The sequence below is a fragment of the Apium graveolens genome, chromosome 4 (genome assembly GCF_009905375.1).
Source record: "Apium graveolens cultivar Ventura chromosome 4, ASM990537v1, whole genome shotgun sequence".
In the NCBI taxonomy this organism is placed as follows: domain Eukaryota; kingdom Viridiplantae; phylum Streptophyta; class Magnoliopsida; order Apiales; family Apiaceae; genus Apium; species Apium graveolens.
The window spans coordinates 69,012,620-69,029,982 of NC_133650.1; the positions used below are offsets into that span (position 1 = coordinate 69,012,620).

At 38.6% G+C, this 17,363-nt stretch overlaps 1 non-coding gene across 1 annotated transcript; it reads right to left on the minus strand.

The window, feature by feature from the left end:
• Window positions 1-519: 519 nt before the first annotated feature.
• Window positions 520-626, minus strand: LOC141722848 (small nucleolar RNA R71). Its single transcript, XR_012575847.1, has one exon. It is a non-coding gene; the product is annotated as a small nucleolar RNA R71 (small nucleolar RNA).
• Between the last annotated feature and the right edge of the window lie 16,737 nt (window positions 627-17,363).

The window sequence follows — 17,363 nt, forward strand, 5'->3', positions numbered from 1 at the left end:
TGGTGCCGCTGCCGGGGACTCGGTGTTAATTTTTAGTTTATGTGCTTATCATCAGTGGTCGTTAAAGTTCACTGACTCGGACTCTTTTACTTTCACGGTTTACTTGTTGTGTTTGAGGTACTCATTACAATGGGAGATCCAGCAGCATGAACGAAAGCCTTGATGGATTTTTCTCAACCTAAGATCAATGACATTTAATCTAGCATTGTCAGGCCAGCTATCATAGCTAATACCTTTGAGATCAAGCCTGACATAATTCAGATGGTACATAATTCAGTCCAGTTTGGGGGTTCTCCAATGGAAGATCCTAATATGCACATTAGGGATTTTATTGAGATCTGCAACACCTTCAAGTTCAACGGTGTTTCTGAAGATGCTGTGAAGCTGAGACTATTCCCATTCTCTCTGAGGGATAAGGCTAAGAGCTGGTTACACTCTCTACCAGCTGGTTCGATTACTACTTGGGAAGATCTTACTCATAAGTTTCTCACTAAATTCTTTCCTGTGGCAACGACAGCTGCAATCAGGAATGCTCTTTCTCAATTTGCGCAGCAATCAGGAGAATCTTTATATGAAGCTTTGGAGCGCTACAAGGAGATGCTTAGGAAGTGTCCTCATCATGGAATGCCCGATTCGATGATCATCAATTATTTATATAATGGTTTGGGAGCACAGTCCAGACCCATGCTCGATGCAGCATCAGGTGGAGCCTTATAGGCTAAGAGCTACGATGAAGCTTATGATCTAATTGAACTGATGGTTGCTAATGAATATCAGTATCCAACCCATAGATTGCCACAGGGCAAGGTAGCACGAGTTCTTGAAGTGGATACAACTACATCTATCACTGCTCAACTAAAGGTGTTGTGTGTGAAGATCGATTCTCTGACTAACTATGGTGTTAATCAGATAACTAGTGTTTATGAGCTGTGTACAGGTTCGCATGCGACGGAGCAATACGCTATATCTAGTGAATGAGCTCAGTTTGTGAGCAAATTTCATAGATCGCAGCAACCAGTTCCGGACACTTATCATCCTGACAACTGGAATCATCCTAACTTCAGCTGGAGCGGCAATCAGAATGCGATGCAACAGCCGTTCCAGCAGTTTGGAAACAAGCAATTCAATCCTCCTGGTTTTCAGCAATAATTTGTACCAAGACAATAACTCCAACTTCAACAACAAACTCATGGAGGTGCAGGTCAATATTCGATTGAAAAATCTAAATTGGAGGAGTTGAGGCTTATGTGCAAAAATCAAGCTCTTATATGCCAAAGCCAGACTGTTTCTATCAAGACTCTGGAAGACCAAATAGGGAAAATTGCTAACGCCTTATTGTATTCACCACCAGGAACGCTTTCTAGTGATACAAAAGCCAATCTAGGCAAGAGGGAAGTTGAAGAATAGGTGAACACAAAGGTCGCAAGCCCCAAAATTCAGCAAGACAAAGAGCCTGAAAAATCTCAAGTTTCAGAAAATGAAGTTATGGCTGAAGAAGGAGTGCTGAAGGATGTTGAGGTGGAAACAGGGAAGAAAGTTGTTGTCAACACTCCTCCTGAGGGTAATACAGGGGAAAAACAGTTTTATCATCCACCTCCTTTTCCTAAAAGGTTACAAAAGCAGAAGTTGGATAAACAATTTGCTAAGTTTTTGGAGTTGTTCAAGAAACTTCATATCAACATACCTTTCGTTGAAGCTCTTGAATAAAAGCTAGCTATGCAAAGTTTATGAAAGGTATTCTCTCTCGGAAATTGAAGCTCGATGACTTAGAGATTGTTGCTCTAACGGAGGAATGCAGTGTTGTGCTGTAACAGAAGTTGCCTCCGAAGCTTAAAGATCCTGGAAGCTTCACTATTCCTTGCACCATCGGAAACTTGTCTTTCGACAAGTGTTTATGTGACTTGGGAGCTAGCATCAATCTGATGCCCTTTTCTATCTTCAAGAAGCTTGGTCTACCTGATCCGAAGCCGTCATATGTCCTTGTAGTTGGCCGATCGTTCTATTACATATCCACGAGGCATTGTGGAGGATGTGTTGGTCAAGGTGGACAAATTTATCTTTCTGGTTGACTTCGTAATTCTTGACTTTGAGGAGGATAAGAAGATTCCCATTATCTTGGGGAGACCATTCTTAGCTACTGGCCGAACAATGATCGATGTGCAAAAAGGAGAGCTTACGATGAAGGTTCGCGATCAAAATGTCACTTTTAATATATTCAAGGCAATAAAGTTACCCACGTCTAAAGAGCAGTGCTTTAAAGTAGAGTGGGTCGACTCTGTCATGAATTCAGAGCCTGAGCAATTGCCAAAGTCAGATACCTTAGAGAGATCCTTAATAGGGGAATCATTTATCGAAGATGAAGAAGGAGCAGAGCAATTGCAGGTTTTGAATGCACCTCCATGGAAGAGGAAGTTAGATATGCCATTCAATTCTCTTGGGTTAGCAGAGCTGAAAATTTCTCAGGAGCATTTTGAACCATCTATTGAAGAAGCTCCCACACTTGGGTTCAACCGACTGCCAGATGACTTGAGTTATTCATTCTTAGATGCACCCCATGATAAGGGGTTGGGATATATTTTTGATGATATAGAGAGTGGCTGGACGGATCTTCCCGTGCCTATAGAGGGTTCTTCTCATGCGCAGCAGGTAGTTGATAGGACTGGTGTTGGTGATGAGCAGTACAGGTGAATGACTATGCGTATGGAGGCCGTGCACGACATTCACCATCATTTTACTGCAGATTTGATACAGGCTTTGGGCACTATTTTCCGAGCCACTGGTGTCGAGGTTGATTGGCCACCTGATCCTCCACCCGAGGAGGGTGATCTTTCCGACGACTAGGTATGCCTGAAATCCTTATTATTACCTTCAATGAGGACATTAAAAATTTTAAGTTTGGGGGTGATAATGTAAGGATTAGTTTTTGTGTGTCCATATAGTTCATATAGATTCATGTTGCATATAGTTGTATTTTATTCATAGTGTTGCATGATTGTTCATATAGGACATATTTGTTTGTTTTTTTATGTGATTACATATAGTTGCATTTGCATGCATATTTAGTATGATCCCTTAAGATGAACTATGTTATTTGATAAGTTGATGTTGATTTGAGTGTGGTGATGACGAATAGAGGGATGTTTTAGTCTTAATGAATTGATTTGCATGCTAGAAGAAAAAAAATTCACAAAGTCTTATAGGATTGCTTTTGATCTAGATCATAATTATGCTTGTTTATTAGTTGAGATTTAATCACTGGTTTATATTTAGAATTTTTGCTATGCTCATAATAACAAAAGAACACTGAATTTTTAAACTAGAGAAAAACTTGGAATTCATTGCTAGTTGTAAGGCTAGGCGTCAAATGGCTAGTAGCCGGCTCATATTTTTATGAGTAGTCTAGGATTGAATGAGATGAAGTGAAACGCACTCATTCAGAAATTGTTGGAAAAAAAAGAAAAAAAATGAAAAAGAAAAAGAGAAAAATAATATGTGTTTATGCATAATTGATGAAGAGTGAGCTCTTTAATACTCGAGTTATTAAGTTCTAGGGGACTTTGTGCCTAATGACCCAAGGCTTTGATAGTCTGGGATCCGCTAACCTAACGCTCGTTACATGGGTATTATTGCATAAGTTTTTTGGGATCTCATTCATTGCACGGTCAAATAAGCATGTTGTTATGTGTTCAATAATAGTGTGAATTCTTGTATAACTCTAGTAGAAATAAGGTGTTGAGAGTCATTATGCGTTGCGTTTAACGTCTATTCTAGTTATAAACAGGTGATTGTTTTGATGATAGATAAGCTGTAATTATTGATCTAGTATCAAGAGTATTTCTGGTAAGCATCCACACACGCACGTTTCTGGTTTGTGAGTTGGTTTGTGGGGTTTATTCGAACTCAGTTTAGAGTCGTTGCATTCTTAGAGGCATTGGCTTATTCATTTGGTTATGGTTATTCTGAGGGGATCGATTGCATTATCATTTAGTTGCATTCATGCATTAGGTTTATTTTGTAGTTTGAGTTTGTTTATGCTTGAACACAAGCATCGATTCAAGTTTGGGGGTGTGATAAGTGGATTTTATATCTACTTGGAACACTTCATTACAGACTTAAGTTGGTGTTTTGGACTCAAGTTATTGGTATTTTTGATGTATTTTTGTGTTTTTGTATTACAGGCATTAGTTGGAGGAAGAAAGAAGCTTTTAAATGAAATATGCTGTAAAGAGGTCAGATTCTGAAGTCAAGACCATTCCCAATTTGCAGAGGATCTTGAGAGCTTCCTGTGGACTATTGGATCGTCAAAATCAGATGAACGGAACTCAATATGCAGTCAAAATAAGAAAAGGAGCCAAAATCCAGTAGCACGGCGCGCCCGCGCTGGGAAGCGGGGCGGCTGCGCTGAAAGAACAGAGACACGGCATGCCCGTGCTGGTATGCGGGGAGGCCGTGCCAGACTTCCTGACATAGCGCGCGCACGCGCTGGAATGCGGGGCGGCCGCGTTGCTGGTCCATTCCAGCAGAATCCTGATTCTACTTGATTTTTGAGAGAATTAAAGTCCTGATCATCCTGGAGCCTATATATATCAATGTAAAGATGATTTTAACAACAAGGAGACCTGGGAGAGCAATAAGAAGGCCTAGAGAGCACGAAACGGCTATGGAGAAGAAGACTTTTATTTTCTTGATTTAGGCGATACTTGGATGCTTGTTTTCGATTTGTCTTTGAACCCTAGTACTCTTATATTGTTTTTTATCATGCTTTTCATTGGAACCCATGGTGATGATGAGTTCGATTATGAACTAATCATTATCGTGGGGTTCTAGCGGATTTATTTATGGATTTCTTTAGTTAAATTATTTCGATACCTTAGTGTGTGGTGATTGTATGATAACCTAGTATTGGTTGTGCTTATTCGTCTTATGTCCGTAGCTAACATATAAGATACCGTGTTAATCTCTATTTAAGCGACAGTGAATATAGAGATTTAGAACTTGCCATGCTAGCATAGGTCCATGTGTTATTGTTATGCATGAGTCGTAGGTAATTTTAACCATCTTACTTGCCCTATGTAATCACAATAGATAACTTACGCATTAAACCGTTATATTTTCAGTTCTTATAGACTTATAAGGACTAAGCATAATTGGTGTCTATTCAACCTTTATCTCTTTTGTGGATGCTTGGTAGTAGGGTATTCGTACAATGAAAGTTGGTGTTTACTAGTTTCGTGTTATCTGATTAGTGTCATCACCATCACATGCTAAGGTTAAGAACAATGACTTCGAATGAAGTAGTAATGAAGTTATAATCCCATGTTTGTCTCATATAAGTAATTCAACCTCAATTCTCTTAGTTAATGTTAATTAGTATAATCTCCTAGTTTAATCACAACCCAAAATTGTTATTTGTCTTAGCATTAAATGATAGTCATATCCTTGTTGCATAGGTGCATAAATTGAACTTAACCTAAACCAGTCTTTGTGGGAATGAACTAGAAAAAATTCTATATTACTCTCAAATGCGTATACTTGCGTGTAAATTTAGCGCTTCTTTTCACCCTAACAGTTTTCGCAGTAGTCGTAATCTGCATAGGATTTTAGTCATTTATGTTCCCCTTATAGTCTTTTTCCCTTAGTCATGTAATCCGAGTACACGACTAACCTTTCCTCATTCTCGGATGCAGGATTATGGATCGACTCCAAAGAGAAAGGCCTTTGGTACCAAGCGGTCCGACCCATTTTAGCGATATTGTTGCTTTCCCGGCTGCTAACAACCCTACACAGCTGAGGGCTTCGGACATTGAAACCTTCTATGACAAATACCAGATCCTGAGAGGGGCTTATCATCTCTATCAACCCAAGGCTTCGGACAGGGGTTTTAATACACCTGCGGTCCTTTCGAGCTGTGGGGATTCCGCCGTCGGGATTTCCAAAGCTGCCTTCAAGTACGGTTTTTGCGTCCCTCTCAAAAAGCTGATGAAGCATTTATTCAGGAATATGCAAATTACCTTTTCTCAGATAGATCCAAAGAAATTCATCCATATCAACTGCTTCCAATGCCAGTGTTTGGAGGCAAAGATTAAATTATTGACCCGTTTATTCTGGTTTCATTATAATTTTCGGAGGAACGGAAAAGGCCCGGGCTTCTACACAATCGGCCGAAGAGCTGGCCGAGGGGATGGGTGTTTTACCAATTCCAGCAACAAGTGAAGCCACAGGCATTGGTATTTCATTTTCAGGATATACCTAGCCGAGTTCGGAATTTGGCGCGAGGTCGAACTGACTAAGCTGAAGATGCCCGTCCTCGATCGTGGGGAGATCATTTCTTACGGGAAGTTAGTGTCCTTGAACGTACCCAAGGTGCCGTTAACCGATAGCCGGGATAGGGATTGGTTGTTCTCCCTATGGGGTAGTGGTAACACTTTGCATATTTTAGTGGTTTTCCTTTCTTTGCTTTTACTTGTATAAATCTTCTATTTCTCCTTACTTCTACCTCTGACCTTTTTCTTGTTTGTTTTGTTTTTTCTTTTATAGTGTCTTCCCGCCAAGCTGTGTTGGAAAGGAAGCGGCATAAGGCCGAAGAAAAGCTTACCTTGGAGAGGGCCGCTGCAGGAAGCTCTCATCTGGAGACTGCAGACGTCCGGGCGCCCATCTCTTCTCTTGTTCATTCACCTACTCCTTCCTTGGAGCTTACTGGTGAAAACAGGTCTGAACCGTTAGACTTGGTGGCCGAACCTAGGAAGAGGCTCCGGGCACCAGGTGGTGATGTGATCGAGACATACACTCCGAAATGGGGAGTATTGTCGTTTGATTCGATTGTCTCCCAGGCTCCAGCAGTGGCAAGGGAGGTTGGTCCAGACCTTTGCAGGGGGTTGATGCTTCCTAAGGACCAAGTTGTCTATACCACCGTCGATCTTGTGGATGCCTGCAACGAGCTTATGGCTCACCTTTCGATGGTATGCTTTGCCTTAGTTTTTATTTTAAGTTCTTTCTTTCCTTCGTATTGATTGTCCTTGCCGTAATTCCCTTTTTCCTATATATATATATATTCTTTTTCCCAGGCTGTCCCTTGGGCGGCTGCTATGGCTGATAAGGTCCAGGATATGCCAGCTCGAATGAAAGATATGGTTCAGGTGGAGGTCAGGGCGACCCAAGCTGAAGAGGAGCTAGAGCATGTGAAAAGGTCCCTGGAGGTGTCGGAGGGGCAGGCTTTAGCCTTGTCGAAGGATAAGAAGAACTTGGAGGAGGAGCTCTCTCGGCTACAGCAGAAGGTTGCTCGCAAGGAGATCCAACTGAAAGTTTTGAGGAAATTCTTTCGTAAAGAGAATAAGAAGCTGGAGGTTACCAAGGAGCGGTGCTTCCAAATTCGCTTTAATGAGGTGAAGATGCGGGCCCATGATAGAGGTTGGGATTACAAAGTCCTTCTTGACCCCGGCATGGACGACCCTGTCAGTTAAGCTTCCGATGATGAGCCTCTCGTTGTCTCCTCTGTCCCCTATGAAGATCTCTCCAATTAGCTTTTCTTATTGATCCTGTAAACTTATTGCCTTCGGGCTGAATTACATTTGCCTTCGTGCTGGATTATTATTGCCTTCGGGCTGATTGTATATTACTATAAATTTGATGTATCTTTATTTTCTTTAGCATCTTTAATATTGTAGTTACTTTCATTACGAAGCTTTACCTCTTCAGCTTGAACGTTGGCCTTAGTAAAGTTTTAAAAGTTTTACTTCGGCCTCATTTTGGGCCTTAGTAGATTTTTTCAAAAATTAGAATTTTTCGACCTCCACTTGGGCCTTTGTAAATTTTTGAAAGATTTACTTCTTCGGCCTCCATTTGGGCCTTAGTAAATTTTTGAATGATTTACTTCTTCGGCCTCCATTTGGGCCTTAGTGATTTTTTTTAAAGATTTACTTCTTCGGCCTCCATTTGGGTCTTAGTAATTTTTTGAAAGATTTACTTCTTCGGCCTCCATTTGGGCCTTAGTGAATTTTTTTTTAATGATTTTACTTTTTCGGCCTTCATTTGGGCCTTGGAAATTTTTTTGGAAAGTTCACTTCTTCGGACTCAAATTGGGCCTTGGTAAATTTTTGAAAAGTTTACTTCTTCGGCCTCAAATTGGGCCTTAGTAATTTTTTTTAAAAAAAAGTTTACTTCTTCGGCCTCAAATTGGGCCTTAGTATATTTTTTAAAGAAAGACGCATGCCTTCGGATAACTATTATGTTGGCTAATTTATTGCCCCTACCTGAAGGTCTATAATTCTAGCTTTAAAGAGTATATAACTAGAAATTTATCATTCAATGCTAAATGAAAATGGAAACTGAAAATATGTAACTTTCATTGAGAAATAGGAGTTCATACAATGTCATACATGCTTCTCATTTAGGGAATTCAAGTTGTGATACTGAATTACATGACATAATTAAATAAACTAAAATGGACTAGCAAGGCTTCAGACGAGCTTACTGGAAAAACTTTCGGAGCCTAGAAGCATGCCAAGTATTTTTTATGGGTTCCCCTGCCATGGTCCGCAGTTTGTATGTTCCCGGCCTGACAACTTCAGAGACCGAATAGGGTCCCTCCCAATTAGGCTAAAGCTTGCCTTGCCTAGTAGGCATGGAGGTAGCTAATTCCCTTAGTACCAAGTCATCAAAAAAAAAACTTCACTTTTTCACTCCTAAGTCATAGTATTGGGTGACCTGTAGTTGATATTTCATATTTTATTGATGAGCCGCTTCCTTTTCTTCTTCTAGGACATCTACATTGTCTCGCAGGTCGACCTCACTATTTTCAATATCAAAGACTTCAGTTTGATGAAACTCTAGGCCCACTTCAATTGGTAGGAGGGAATCTGTTCCATAGGCTAGTCTGAAGGGAGTCTCTCCTATGGACGATCTTGGTATCATTCGGTAAGCCTATAAGACCCAAGATATCTCTTCGGCCCAAAGGCCTTTTGTTTCGCCCAATCTTTTCTTGTTACCGTCAAAGATAATCATGTTCACAACTTCAATGGCCCTATTACCTTGAGGGTGACCCACATAACTAAACTTCTATTGAATTCCGATGTGGTGCAAGAAAGTTCTGAACTTGTTTCCGATGAATTGAGCGTCGTTGTCCGAGAAACATACCCAGGGGATTCCAAATCTCAGGATAACCTGCTCTAGCATGAATTTCTTCGCCGCCTCTTCGGTTATGGTGGCTAAGGGACGGGCTTTCACCCATTTGGTCATATAATCAATGGCCACAATACAGTACTTCGCCTTCTTGGTACTGGTCGGCAAGATTCCCACAATATCTACTGCCCACATAGCAAAGGGAATGGGGCTCAAGACTGAAACCATCTCCTCTGGGGGTTGCTTTGGGATGGGACTGGCATCGGGCTTCATATTAAGGCAATTTTTAGCTGTCTTCAGATATAGCCCTGGCATGTCTTCGAGATCCCATATGAAGACGTCATGGCATTGCCTTACCATGGCGAAAACTTTCTCCTTCAGTTCAGGTTCCATATTCTTACCTATAAAAACCATCTTTCCCGAACACCCAACATACAGCTCGACCTCTTCGATTTCGGTCGCAGGCTCAGCAATTCGTCAGGACAATTCGGTCCCGAACTTTTCTAGCTCGATGTTCAGCAACTATTTGTTCCCGCTCGATTTGGCTTCTGAACGCTTTCTTTTCCCATTTAAATCATTCTCCTCATACTCCTTATCCCTGTCGAGGTCCTCAAGCATGATGATCTTTGCTGTTTTCTGGTCACCCCTCATCTCTCCAACCCTTTTTTCCGTGGGGAACTTCAACTTCAGATGAGGTATGGACTCCACGGCTTGAAAATCAGACAAGAAAAGGTCGGCCGAGGAGTGCATTATAATGGCTTTCGACTCTCACAACGTAGAATTTGATCTATTTTTCAACAGTATAGGGCATTTTACCAATAAGAACAGGTAAAGTGATCGTACCTTCACAAGGGATATGATGACCGCTGAAGGCTTCAAGAGGCGCTTCATGGCACGGCTCAATTTGTTGTCCTGTTAAGTTTATCTTGGTGTATGTCCGATGGAATAATATGTTGACCGAACTACCTCTATCCACCATCACTTTCCATATCTTATTTTCTCCAATTATGGGATTGATTACCAAGGGGTCTTCATGAGGGAATATCACATATTCATAATCCTCTTCAGTAAAGGAGAGGGGCATTGCTTGCATGGAAGGGCTGAACTATATAGATTATAAACTTGGCAAACATATCTCTTTCCAGCGTTCTTGCTGTCAAAACCGAGGGCACTGCCTCCCGAGATGGTCTTCACCTCCCGATACCTTTCCTCGGGCCTTACATTTCTTGTGTCATTCTTTTCCAGCTTGTCTCTTAGATCCCTTACAAATTCAGTCAGTTCCCCAGCTTTAATCATCAGCTCTCTCAATTTCTTCAAGTGAAAACATTCATTAGTGTTGTGTCCTTTATCCTAATGGTAGTTGCAATACTTGTCCGAGTTCTTCTTATGATCGATCATTTTCATTTTGGAGGGCGGACGAAGCCTGGCTTGCATTTGATTTTATGGAAAATCTTGGAGATCGGCGCTCTAAGGGGTGTAAACGCAGTCGTGTCTCTATATCGTTGCCTTTCCAGGCCCCAATCCGTCGGTTTCTTGCCATCATTCCGGTGATCATTTTTTCGGTCACGGTTAGACCCTCGGGAGTACTCATAGCGGTCGAACTGCCTGCTTCGGTCATCTATCCGGGATCCCTCTACCCCTCCAGAATCTCCATATTTCTCAGGATGTTCTCACCCATCACATATATATCATTAAGGGACTTGTTGGGATAATCATAAAGTGAGGATAGAAGTTTTTTACCTTTGATTGGGTCCAGTCCGGTAGTTAAGTATCCTATAGCTTTTGTTTTACTCAGGTTGGTGACCATGCTCGCTTCCTCTTTAAATCTGGCTAGGTAGTCACCCAAGGACTCGTTCGTTCGTTGTCGGCAGTGGATGAGAGTATCAGTATCCTTTTCTCTTCGGTACAGGTGTGAGTAGTGCCTTATGAACTTCCCCTTCAACTGTTCGTAGGAGTGGATTGATCATGGCCGAAGCGATTTATACCACACTGAAGCCGCTCCTTTCAAGTACGTCTTGAACATCTTACATAGCATCGTCTAGCTGTGATCCATGCCAGTCATCAATAGTTCGTAAGTGTCAAAATGGTCTTCGGGATCCCCCCTCCCATTAAAATCGGTTATTTTGAGGAACTGTTTCTCTTCTCCTGGGAGAGGTCGATATGCCTCTATCTCCTCGGTCACCACTGGTTTGCGATTGAATTTTATGTCCCCAAACATAACCTTTTCTATCCTAGACAGCCTGGTGCAGATACGTCGCCTTCCTCCTCTTAGCCGGAGTCCGAAGTCAGAGTGACCTTCATTCTCCTCCTCCGGTCTGTGGACTCATCTTCCTAAATTTGGTCACATTTCTCTTTTCGGGAACTTTTGACCCCTTCTGTTTCTTCAAGCGATGCCCTAAGCGCCTTCTCTTCCAATTCCAACTCCTTCCTTCTCAGCTTGATGGCCTTAAGTTTCAGTGCGTCGGCTTCCCGTTTATTAGCCCTTGCATGTTCGGCCTCATCAGTCTTTTTGGATTTTCCCTTTTCCTTGTCCATCTCAGCCCTCAGCTTTCTCAGCATCGCTTGTTCCTCGAGAGTTGGGATTATTTCAACCTCTTCCTCGAAATCAGCCCCAGATTCTGAGGGGTAATCACAGATTGTAAAATATGATTAGTTTTAGGATCGGTGAACCCCGGAGGGCCTTGTTCATTATTGCCATTAGTCATTATCTCAGATCTCAGGACTTAATCTCGTCTTCCCACAGAAGGCGCCAAATATTATAACTCATTTTCTGCTGACCCGGTCTTAGTCCCCGTAGGTTGACTTCGGCCTGTAAAGAGAAGAATGCGAGGGATAATCCTCCGATTCACCTCCGGCGTGAGAATAAGTTAATAGGTTTTAGGTATAGATAATTCGAATATGAGATAGTGCTTTAATATGTATGTGTTGATGATATCTTTTTCATCATGTATATAACCTAGATGTTAACGTTATGCTGCAGAGTTATCGGTCAGTTTCTCCATAGAAGGAACGTGGACGTTGTGGCTGACATGCCATGTCTTCGTCTTGATTGGGCTGGTCCATTTTCACCTTAATCCGGATAAATACATTTCAGCCCATAAAATAGTTTTAACTTTTATCGGCCCAGACCGACTTAATGGGTCTAAAGAGATGAGCTTCCAACAGGGTTAAAACTTCAAGCTAGTGGCTTGTCAGGCTCTGCAATTTGACAATGGAATGGTTATAGATGAATTTGTGACACTGGCTCATCTCTCAAAAGTACACACATGAATTTATACATATTTACGTTTTTATTTTATAAATTTTATTTGTAAGGATTCCAAAACTAATTTATTAAGACATTTGGTAATTTGAGATTTAGAGTTTATATAACTCCTCCGGTTTTTATATTTGATATTTTATTTTTCTGCACACATTTCATCTGACCAAGAAGCATTACATTGGTTTTGACCGTATTGTTAAAATAATTATTTTTAAAAATTCTGAATAAAAATATTTAACTCATACTAAAATTCACAAAAAATAATATCATAATTTTAACTATGCAATCAAAACATTTTAAACCACGTACAAAAAAGTCAAGTGATAATTATTAAAAAATAGAGGAAGTATAAGTTTGTGTGTGTACATAATCTAGATTACTAATGTGTTTTTAGGATAATAACGATAAATTATATTTGTATTAGGAAATTATGGCTTGGATCCCAAAATTAATTAAGGATAATTAGGTAAAAATATGAAATGTTGTAACGACTGAATGACTAAACTTTTTAATTACGTAAATATTGTAATTTTTTGTTTAAATTTTTCTTAGTAATTTGTAGTTTAATATTCTTATTTTAAATTTAATCTTTCTGAAATTTTACAAGTCTTTTTGACATTTTACGCATACTTTAAGGTATATAAAAGTCACTGCTCTGCATATTTTTTTCTAAAATTTTTTTTTTTTGAATTAAAATTTAATACGTATACTTTTATTCAATAAAGAAAATTAAAAAAATAATTTGTGAAACTATTTTTTTATTCACCTTAAAATACATGTAAAAATTTAAAGGGACTTGTATTTTGGGACTAAGGAAGTATGATTTATCAAACATTTCAACAAGTTATAAATAACTTATAAGTAAAATTATTTAAACGTCAAAATTACTTATAAATCACGATATAGACTTAAGTTTGTGGGAGAAACGTGCAGACTTGAGTTTGTTCTGTAACACAATGGGCTCTAACTCTATATTGATGTGTTACTATTTGTTGGAATAATCTTAAATTTAGTTATTAATTATTTGGGTTATTTATTTAAGTTATGTTTTAAATAAAATGTGTTTTGTTTTATCTATACCAAGACTAGGTCAGCCGGGAGTTACTCAATATTAGGAGTATTTGAATAAAGTCTGGAGTGATGGAGATAATGTGGGAGTGAATCCTATTTACTAGCCAATCAGCTCAGTTAGTTAGTTTTATCAGTTCTCTATATTTTGTAAGCCGTAGCATGAAAAAACTCTGCACGTATCAAGTATGTTTTCTCTCAGTTTCAATATATTAACAAAATGAGCATTTGCTCACAGAAGCTGTCTCATACTTATATATTTATATAATTTCAGAACTAATTTTCTACATTTGGTATTCGAGCCTCATGATCTAGGGCTTGTGAGTTATTTTTATACATACACCTATATATATATATATATATTATCCTTCATATTCCATGGCATCAAATAACTTATCAGTCTCTATTTCATTATTCAAAGGAGATAATTATAATTCATGGGCTATCAAAATGAAATCATATTTGAAAGCTATGAGTTTGTGGGAAGCAATTGAGAGTGATGTTGAGCCAATCCCTCTTCCACAAAATCCAACAGCAGCCCAAATCAAAAAATGTGATGAAGAAGTGGCAAGAGAAGCAAAGGCACTTTCATGTCTACATTCGGCTGTGTCGGAAGAGATCTTTACAACAATTATGGGTTGTGATACTCCTAAAGAAGCATGGACAAAAATTAAGGAAGAATTTGAAGGCAACCAACAAACCAAACTGATGCAAATTCTGAACCTTAAGAGAGAGTTTAAAATGATGAGAATGAAAAGTAATGAAAGCGTCAAGGAATATGGGAGTAGGTTGATGTCCATCATTAACCAAATCAAATTACTTGGTGGAGACTTCTCAAGTCAAAGAATTGTGGACAAACTTTTAGTGACTCTTCATGAGAGCTATGAAACTAAAATTTCCTCACTTGAAGATACTAAAGATTTCTCGAAATTAACTGTTTCAGAATTAATCAATTCACTTTACGCCGTGGACCAAAGGAGATCAATGAGGGAGGAAGAAATTGGAGGAAAAAATGAGGGACTCCTATTAGCTAAAACTTCATCCTCAAAAGGCACAGGCAACAAAGTTCAATGCAACCATTGTCATAAGATGGGTCATGAAGAAAAAGACTGCTGGTATAACGACTCGTGTATTTTTATTTTATTTCTAATATTTGGAAGTGTAATAAAAGTTTAAGTAAATAAATAAAAGACGTGTATTGATTTTGGCAGCAGTTACTGATTGTTATTTAATTATTTATGATTTGTTAATATGTGGAATTGGAATTATGTGGTTTATTGGCGAGTTATATGATTTTATTTTGCTTGCAAAAGTGATTTTATGGTAATTTTAATTCCATAAATATTTGGGTTATCTTTAAAATTGGTTTTCTAATTTTATAATTTCAATAATTATTTTTAGGACTTTATAAAATTGAGAAATCAATATTTCGTTAATTATTCATTTTTAAATGATTTTCTGAGTGTGTTAAAGGCTAAAATCCATATATAATTATGGGAATCTTTAAAAATTATGAAACTTATAATTTATTAAGTTCGTATTATTCTGAGAATTTTAAAATTATTTTGGAAATTTTCGGAAATCGTTTTACCCGCGCGTTGTTTCGTTATTGGTTAAAAAGCGGGTATAAACGTACCTTAAAAAAATTGTTTAAAAATTTTGAAATTTACATTTTTATTTATTTCGGGATATTTATAATATTTTAGCATTGTTTTCGTAATTTTTCGGAGGTTGTTTTAATCGCAACTTATTTCGTCAAATTCAGTTTCGGGACAAAATTGCAGTTTCCGGGTAAATCTGGGATACGTGTCAAAATCTTATAAAAAGAAATTGACATGTATTCAATTAACAGATACGTGTCCACGCCTCATTTTCTTTTCCTTCTCTGTTATTTCCGAAAACGAGCCATGTTCTTCTCTCTTGCAGTCGAGTTAATCTCTCATCTCTCTCCTCGAAATCTCTATTCTCTGTGTGACTTCCTTCTCTTCATTTCTTTGTTTTTCCGGCAATTCCTCCGGTGAACCGCCCCTGTTTTCCGGTTGGCTTGGCTTTGATTTATACAGTTGGTATACATATATATATATACGTGTGTGCCCTGTGTGTATGTGTGTGTGTGTATGGCGCGGTGGCGCGTGTGTTACCTGTGCAGTGGTGCAGTTGTGTGTTGGTGCTGTTGCACGCGCTGCGCGTGTATGCGGCTGGGTTCCTGTTCGTTTTTGTGGTTTTTTCAGTTGGGTTATTTTGCTGGGCTTGTTCATTCGGGCCTTGGTTTTGTGTTGGGCCTTACAGTTATGTTAACTGTTGGGCTTGTGGTTTGGATTTTGGTAGGCTGTTTATGTTCTGTTGGGTTGGTTTATTGCAGATTTTAATTTTGTTTAAATTCCATTATTGCAGGGAATTATTGATTAATATTCGTGATATTAATTATTCGTGTTGGAAATGATTTTCAAATAATCGGTATGATTTATTTGGGAACCCGTATTATATCGGGCGCCAATAAATTGTGTCGTCGTTGACGATGAACTTCGGTGAGTCAACTGTGGACGCTGATGACGATGTTCCGAGTCCTAAATTCTATAAATAAATAAAATAAAATAATTATGTAAAATATGTTTGGATTTAAATAGTAAAATTTTTATTGGTGTTGGGTTGTACGGAATAATGTTGTGAATTGTTGAGAATTGTTGACATCGATTATAATCGACGGGTAGTCTTATAAATAAAGAAGTTGCTGCCAAAATTTTCTAAAAATATATTTATAATCGTACATAATTATATGTTACGTGTTATCCCTAGTTATGCTCGAGAGATGTGATTACATGTTTATGTGTATAATAAAAATACGAGTCGGGTTGTCGGATTTGGGTTATTAGGATTTGAGGATATCAAGCATGTCGGTATAACTAATTAGGGTATTCTGTAATTGTAGATCCCAGTCGAGTTGTTCCAGGATCAAAGTCAGCGTGAAAGCTATTAGGGTTTGTAAAGCGTTGAAAGGCAAGTACCCCTGACCATTCTTTTATGGTTCAATGTATATGGATAGCTAAATGTTTTATTCTTGTAATGGAACAGAAACGGTTTAAGTTACTTATCCCCTGTAGTTATAAATCACTGTTTTCGAATTGTTTTGGGGAAAAGTAACTTCAAAAGGTACCTATCTCGAATGAAATGATTTGCGAACTGGATTTTTATATGTGTGTTGGTTAGATAAATGGTTTTGAAAGGAGATAGGTACAAGTGTTTTGAAAACTGGATAAAACGGTCAGATATGGTGTAATAACCCCAATTTTTGGAATTTTGAAACCCTTATGAATAGTGATTTTGCTGATTATGCTGAATAAGAAAACTTTTCATACCACACTATGTAGGGGTTCTTTTATTGATCTTCTGAGATCTTATTAGTACTCTATATGGTATATAAGTGTATGTAAAGATCGTCAGAATCCAAATTCGAACACTTTGATTTTTCCCAAAAATCTACCAGATACAGAAAGAATTGAGTATAAGGTAAGATAATGAAAAGGATTTAAATTCAAGGATTATACGAGAGGATCATAAAAGGAATATAAGGTATTGAGAAAGGTTAAGGAAACCTAAGTAATAAGATCCCGGGTATGATCCCTCAAACGATAAACGAAAACGAAAGTTAAGCGAACCGCATAACAGATCAGCGGTCATTAGCCAAATAATTAGGAGCTAATCAAAGAGGTTAATGAGGATGATGTCATAAAACCAATAAGAAGAGGACAAGCATGGGAAGATGACATAGGATTGATGACCTAAGCATGACAAAAAGGGAAGGAAGGGTGGTTGATTTCAAGCCACACAATTTTACATGGTTAAAAGATAATTAAACAAAACAAAAGCAAAACAACCAACCAAACAAATCACAAATCATAAAAACACATTTTCTCCA